This window comes from Oncorhynchus keta, unplaced genomic scaffold, assembly GCF_023373465.1.
Source record: "Oncorhynchus keta strain PuntledgeMale-10-30-2019 unplaced genomic scaffold, Oket_V2 Un_contig_20400_pilon_pilon, whole genome shotgun sequence".
Classification (NCBI taxonomy): Eukaryota; Metazoa; Chordata; class Actinopteri; order Salmoniformes; family Salmonidae; genus Oncorhynchus; species Oncorhynchus keta.
The window spans coordinates 128,604-136,040 of record NW_026281984.1 but is presented as its reverse complement, the minus strand read 5'-3'; the positions used below and the strand labels follow the sequence as shown (position 1 = coordinate 136,040).

The 7,437-nt window shown below is 39.1% G+C and overlaps 1 long non-coding RNA gene across 10 annotated transcripts; it reads left to right on the top strand.

Moving 5' to 3' along the window:
* The first annotated feature begins 779 nt into the window (after positions 1-779).
* Positions 780-4,322, top strand: LOC127920724 (uncharacterized). 10 transcript variants are annotated; one of them, XR_008107141.1, is made up of 5 exons: positions 780-870; positions 1,110-1,215; positions 2,885-2,994; positions 3,321-3,439; positions 4,009-4,322. It is a non-coding gene; the product is annotated as an uncharacterized LOC127920724 (long non-coding RNA). The 10 variants fall into 10 exon arrangements; XR_008107139.1 differs by lacking the exons at positions 780-870; positions 1,110-1,215 and adding exons at positions 875-997; positions 1,765-1,984; XR_008107140.1 differs by lacking the exon at positions 780-870 and adding an exon at positions 902-995.
* The last annotated feature ends 3,115 nt before the right edge of the window (positions 4,323-7,437 follow it).

The window sequence follows — 7,437 nt, the reverse complement described above, 5'->3', positions numbered from 1 at the left end:
TGGATTTGTGTTTGTTGCTATACTGTTTATTCATTTACATTACATTTACATTTAAGTCATTTAGCAGACGCTCTTATCCAGAGCGACTTACAAATTGGTGCATTCATCTTATGACATCCAGTGGAACAGCCACTTTACAATAGTGCATCTAAATATTTTAAGGGGGGTGAGAAGGATTACTTTATCCTATCCTAGGTATTCCTTAAAGAGGTGGGGTTTCAGGTGTCTCCGGAAGGTGGTGATTGACTCCGCAGTTCTGGCGTCGTGAGGGAGTGTGTTCCACCATTGGGGAGCCAGAGCAGCGAACAGTTTTGACTGGGCTGAGCGGGAACTGTACTTCCTCAGTGGTAGGGAGGCGAGCAGGCCAGAGGTGGATGAACGCAGTGCCCTTGTTTGGGTGTAGGGCCTGATCAGAGCCTGGAGGTACTGAGGTGCCGTTCCCTCACAGCTCCGTAGGCAAGCACCATGGTCTTGTAGCGGATGCGAGCTTCAACTGGAAGCCAGTGGAGAGAGCGGAGGAGCGGGGTGACGTGAGAGAACTTGGGAAGGTTGAACACCAGACGGGCTGCGGCGTTCTGGATGAGTTGTAGGGGTTTAATGGCACAGGCAGGGAGCCCAGCCAACAGCGAGTTGCAGTAATCCAGACGGGAGATGACAAGTGCCTGGATTAGGACCTGCGCCGCTTCCTGTGTGAGGCAGGGTCGTACTCTGCGGATGTTGTAGAGCATGAACCTACAGGAACCGGCCACCGCCTTGATGTTAGTTTTTTTTTTTTTTTTTCGGGACTTAAAAACGGTGACCCCGGACATGCCGAATTTGCGCCATTCTGGAAAGGACCCCGAAAATAATTTTTAACCATTTTCACAAAAAGTGATTTTTTTTTTTTTTTTTTTTTTCTTTTTTCCGGGACTTAAAAACGGTGACCCCGGACATGCCGAATTTGCGCCATTCTGGAAAGGACCCCGAAAATAATTTTTAACCATTTTCACAAAAAAGTGTTTTTTTGGGGTTTTTTTTCGGGACTTAAAAACGGTGACCCCGGACATGCCGAATTTGCGACATTCTGGAAAGGACCCCGAAAATATTTTTTAACCATTTTCACAAAAAAGTTTTTTTTTTTTTTTCGGTACTTAAAAACGGTGACCCCGGACATGCCGAATTTGCGCCATTCTGGAAAGGACCCCGAAAATAATTTTTAACCATTTTCACAAAAAAGTGATTTTTTTTTTTTTTTTTTTTCGGGACTTAAAAACGGTGACCCCGGACATGCCGAATTTGCGCCATTCTGGAAAGGACCCCGAAAATAATTTTTAACCATTTTCACAAAAAGTGATTTTTTTTTTTTTTCGGGACTTAAAAACGGTGACCCCGGACATGCCGAATTTGCGCCATTCTGGAAAGGACCCCGAAAATAATTTTTAACCATTTTCACAAAAAAGTGATTTTTTTTTTTTTCGGGACTTAAAAACGGTGACCCCGGACATGCCGAATTTGCGCCATTCTGGAAAGGACCCCGAAAATAATTTTTAACCATTTTCAAAAAAAGTGTTTTTTTGTTTTTTTTTTTTTCGGGACTTAAAAACGGTGACCCCGGACATGCCGAATTTGCGCCATTCTGGAAAGGACCCCGAAAATATTTAACCATTTTCACAAAAAAGTGATTTTTTTTTTTTTTCGGGACTTAAAAACGTGACCCCGGACATGCCGAATTTGCGCCATTCTGGAAAGGACCCCGAAAATATTTTTAACCATTTTCAAAAAAAGTTTTTTTTTTTTTTTTTTTCGGGACTTAAAAACGGTGACCCCGGACATGCCGAATTTGCGCCATTCTGGAAAGGACCCCGAAAATATTTTTTAACCATTTTCACAAAAAGTGATTTTTTTTTTTTTTTTCGGGACTTAAAAACGGTGACCCCGGACATGCCGAATTTGCGCCATTCTGGAAAGGACCCCGAAAATAATTTTTAACCATTTTCACAAAAAAGTGATTTTTTTTTTTTTTTTTTTCGGGACTTAAAAACGGTGACCCCGGACATGCCGAATTTGCGCCATTCTGGAAAGGACCCCGAAAATATTTTTAACCATTTTCACAAAAAGTGATTTTTTTTTTTTTTTTTTCGGGACTTAAAACGGTGACCCGGACATGCCGAATTTGCGCCATTCTGGAAAGGACCCCGAAAATAATTTTTAACCATTTTCACAAAAAAGTGATTTTTTTTTTTTTTTTTTTCGGGACTTAAAAACGGTGACCCCGGACATGCCGAATTTGCGCCATTCTGGAAAGGACCCGAAAATAATTTAACCATTTTCAAAAAAAGTTTTTTTTTTTTTTTTTTTTTTTTTCGGGACTTAAAAACGGTGACCCCGGACATGCCGAATTTGCGCCATTCTGGAAAGGACCCCGAAAATAATTTTTAACCATTTTCACAAAAAAGTGATTTTTTTTTTTTTTTTTTTTTTCCGGACTTAAAAACGGTGACCCCGGACATGCCGAATTTGCGCCATTCTGGAAAGGACCCCGAAAATAATTTTTAACCATTTTCAAAAAAAAGTTTTTTTTTTTCTTTTTTTTTCGGGACTTAAAAACGGTGACCCCGGACATGCCGAATTTGCGCCATTCTGGAAAGGACCCCGAAAATATTTTTTAACCATTTTCAAAAAAGTTTTTTTTTTTTTTTCGGGACTTAAAAACGGTGACCCCGGACATGCCGAATTTGCGCCATTCTGGAAAGGACCCCGAAAATATTTTTTAACCATTTTAAAAAAAAGTGATTTTTTTTTTTTTTTTTTTCGGGACTTAAAAACGGTGACCCCGGACATGCCGAATTTGCGACATTCTGGAAAGGACCCCGAAAATAATTTTAACCATTTTCAAAAAAAAAAGTTTTTTTTTTTTTTTTTTTCGGGACTTAAAAACGGTGACCCCGGACATGCCGAATTTGCGACATTCTGGAAAGGACCCCGAAAATAATTTTTAACCATTTTCACAAAAAAGTGTTTTTTTTTTTTTTTTTTCGGGACTTAAAAACGGTGACCCCGGACATGCCGAATTTGCGACATTCTGGAAAGGACCCCGAAAATAATTTTTAACCATTTTCAAAAAAGTTTTTTTTTTTTTTTTTTTTTCTTAAAAACGGTGACCCTGGACATGCCGAATTTGCGCCATTCTGGAAAGGACCCCGAAAATATTTTTAACCATTTTCAAAAAAAGGTTTTTTTTTTTTTTTTTTCGGGACTTAAAAACGGTGACCCTGGACATGCCGAATTTGCGCCATTCTGGAAAGGACCCCGAAAATAATTTTTAACCATTTTCAAAAAAGTTTTTTTTTTTTTTTTTTTTTTTTTTCGGGACTTAAAAACGGTGACCCCGGACATGCCGAATTTGCGACATTCTGGAAAGGACCCCGAAAATAATTTTTAACCATTTTCAAAAAAAAAAGTGTTTTTTTTTTTTTTTTCGGGACTTAAAAACGGTGACCCTGGACATGCCGAATTTGCGCCATTCTGGAAAGGACCCCGAAAATAATTTTTAACCATTTTCAAAAAAGTTTTTTTTTTTTTTTTTTTTTTTTTTGGACTTAAAAACGGTGACCCCGGACATGCCGAATTTGCGCCATTCTGGAAAGGACCCCGAAAATAATTTTTAACCATTTTCAAAAAAGTTTTTTTTTTTTTTTCGGGACTTAAAAACGGTGACCCCGGACATGCCGAATTTGCGACATTCTGGAAAGGACCCCGAAAATATTTTTTAACCATTTTCAAAAAAAGTGTTTTTTTTTTTTTTTTTTTTTTTTCTGGACTTAAAAACGGTGACCCTGGACATGCCGAATTTGCGCCATTCTGGAAAGGACCCCGAAAATAATTTTTAACCATTTTCAAAAAAAAGTTTTTTTTTTTTTTTTTTTTTTTTTTTTTCGGGACTTAAAAACGGTGACCCCGGACATGCCGAATTTGCGACATTCTGGAAAGGACCCCAAAATATTTTTTAACCATTTTCAAAAAAAAAAGTTTTTTTTTTTTTTTTTTTTTTCGGGACTTAAAAACGGTGACCCCGGACATGCCGAATTTGCGACATTCTGGAAAGGACCCCGAAAATATTTTTAACCATTTTCAAAAAAAGTTTTTTTTTTTTTTTTTTTTTTTGGGACTTAAAAACGGTGACCCTGGACATGCCGAATTTGCGCCATTCTGGAAAGGACCCCGAAAATAATTTTTAACCATTTTCAAAAAAAAGTTTTTTTTTTGTTTTTTTTTTCGGGACTTAAAAACGGTGACCCCGGACATGCCGAATTTGCGACATTCTGGAAAGGACCCCGAAAAAATTTTTTTTTACGTTCTTTTTTTGGAAAAAAAAAACTTTTTTGTTAAAAAAAAAGTAAAAAAATCCTTTCCAGAATCTCGCCAATTCGGCATGTCCGGGGGTCACCGTTTTTAAGTCACGAAAAAAATCAATAAAAAAAAATCACTTTTTTGTGAAAATGGTTTAAAATTATTTTTGGGGTCCTTTCCAGAATGTCGCCAATTCGGCATGTCCGGGGTCACCGTGTTTAAGTCACGAAAATTTTTTTAAAAAATCAATTTTTTGTGAACAAATAAATTTAAAAAATCACTTTTTTGTGAAAATGGTTTAAAATTATTTTTGGGGTCCTTTCCAGAATGTCGCCAATTCGGCAAAATGACATTGCTAAGTCCATGGACAATCTCCTCTGATTAAGTGGATCATTACCAGAGAATGTTTGTGTAGGATAAACTCAAGGGAACTTCAGAATCTTTATTGTTTTGTTGTTTTGTTTTGTTGTTTCTTGGTTTTAAATCTTGTCTTTTTCCCTATACCCCCATATCTAATTTGAATCTCTACACATCTATTTCACACATCTATTTCACTCTCTATCTATTTTAATACCAGCAATGTTCTTAGCAATGTTCAAAAGGTTAGAAAATAAATCTCTTTCACCTTAGTCCTTTTCCAGGCATTTCTTCTCACTGGAGCTTCCTTTCGAGTGAATTTGCAGTCCAAGAGGCCTTCATGTGCTAGATTCCATAGTCCTGCCGTTTGTATAGCTTGTTAAAGGAAAACATCTGTTAATTGAGTACCCTGCATGTGTGATTTAATGAAAGTTTGAGTTTTATCGCGTTTTATTTGAATTTGGCGCTATGCATTTCCCGAGGCTATTGGCCACTTGAGACGCTAGCGTCTCACTATCCCTAAGAGATTAAAGGAGCTGATTTCAAAACTCTTCCACGGTAGGATACACGAGTAACCTCGAAAGGTGGTTGCCTACTAATGAATTGACACTCCTTGACCACTCATCGGTTTCTGGGTCATGGAGGAGAGAGGACAGAGAAGAAAGGATGGAGGGCGGTCTTTTGCCCAAACAAGAATCTCCTCACATCCTCATCATTCCTTGCCATCAAAGACCGTAGTTCCCACTGCTTTCCTGCCATGTCAACAATATTTACTGTATGCCCAGTAGTACAAAAATAAGTTGACTAAAATACCATAACTTCTTGAATTTGACTTCGTTAAACAACTTCTGTTTCTCTTCCTGTTTCAAATGTCAGTAAAAATATAACCGACGAGGGAGCATGTGATGCCGCGGAGCTGAGCAGACGTTCACAAACCAAGCTCTTCAAAGTTCTTATTATTATGTAAAGAACATTGAAACAATATTTTAACATTGACTGATTAACTGTCAAGTACTTACCTTCCCAAAGAGCCATGGAGCTCTGGCCCAATTTGCAGGAAGGATGACCAACATTTCCTTGATTCCCAAGATAATGATAAAGCCACAGCTAGCAAGATTAGTATTAGCCATCATAACTCAGACGACAGATCCAGCCTGTTGCTCTCAGCAACCTCTTCCGAGCCTGCCGGCATGCTTGCTACTCTCCTCTGGGAAATTCAAGATGTTAACAAAGGTCTTTCTCTGAAAATTGACAAGAAATCGGCTGAACGCCATTCTTCCATTGATGACCTGAAATCCTCCCTAAATGACCTCCTTTTGAGAACACCTGAGGCCAAGTTGCGCATTAGCACAGTTGAAGATACCGTCACTCGACATGACCAGGTTCTAATACAGCTGCAGAAGGACAATGCCTATCTCAACAAGGTGGACCAGATGGAGAATGTTACGTTATCCTCTAGGAAAAGGGAACGCAACACCCTGCTACAATTCAACTCCCTGTGGAGTGAAAGATGAATGGGACTGTAGGTGCAGGTAAGGATGATAAAGGCATAGAATTTACCATTTACTGGGAATTTATTTATTCCTTCAAACAGTAAATTTGGGGAAAAGGGGCTGGATGGAACCAAAGCAAAGAAAGTAAAAAAGTTAAAGCCCCTTCTACCTACCTAACCTGGTGCGCTAACCAAAATACAGGGGGTAGCCCGCCCAGGTCTTACCTAGTGTGCATAGACAGTAAATACAATGGGTTATGTATGCTCGCAGGCCTCTTGCCTAAGCACTCCCTAGGTGCCTTCCCCTTCCCCCCTGGGAACAAAACCAGAATACAAACAATTTCAATAATCAAACAGTCCTTTGTACATGTTGTAACTTTAATGTGTTAGAGTTCAAGTTTATTCATTGAGCTGTATCTAAAGATATTTCGTTACAGTTATTTACATATGTAATTGTATTGGTTTGTATTGAATTACGCTTTTGACTGCAAGTTCCAGAATGCCTTGCGACAGGAATGAGAGAGAATGCGCCAGTTATGTGCAGGTGCAAAGTGATTAAGCTGATTTTCCGCTAGCAGCTTACCTGCATTGCTATGTAGTATGTAAAGTTGTTAAATGTAACGTGAACAAGTATTATTACTAAAAGAAGCTTTCATATCAAACCCAACTTCCCGAGTCATTACTTTGAAGTTAGTTCATCTAAAATTTGGTGCCGAAACCCGGGATATGAGCTGCGACGAAGAAGTGGCTGAAATGGCTGAGGAGGAACGTCGGCATGAAGCAGAAAGAATGAGACGAAAGCGGGGTACCATTCGAGGAACCAAAACCCGGATTTTTGAATCAGATTGCCGTGGAAATATCCCAGTCAATTCCGGATACCGATCACTTGAGTACATTGTTGGAATTGTTATCAGCTAAGGAGGACAGTTTGTTTGAACTCAATCGTGGAATTGAACAGTTAACGTCATTGGACGGATTGGAGGCAGAGATTGCATGCATGGAGGATTACAAAGAGCGCATTATCATGCTGAAGTATCATGCACAAAGAGTGATAACGAAGAAATAGGACGTCAATCCACTACCAGCAAGGGTGAGTGATGCCAACTCATTCTGGGAGCTTGAGTCTCTGGGTATTCTAAGCAAGAAAACACAGAACCCAGAGGAAAAGGAGGCTCTACAAAGGTTCGAGGAAACAACCACCTTCAAAGATGGGTGATACAATGTGGAGTTGCCATGGAAACGAGAAATGCCAGAACTCC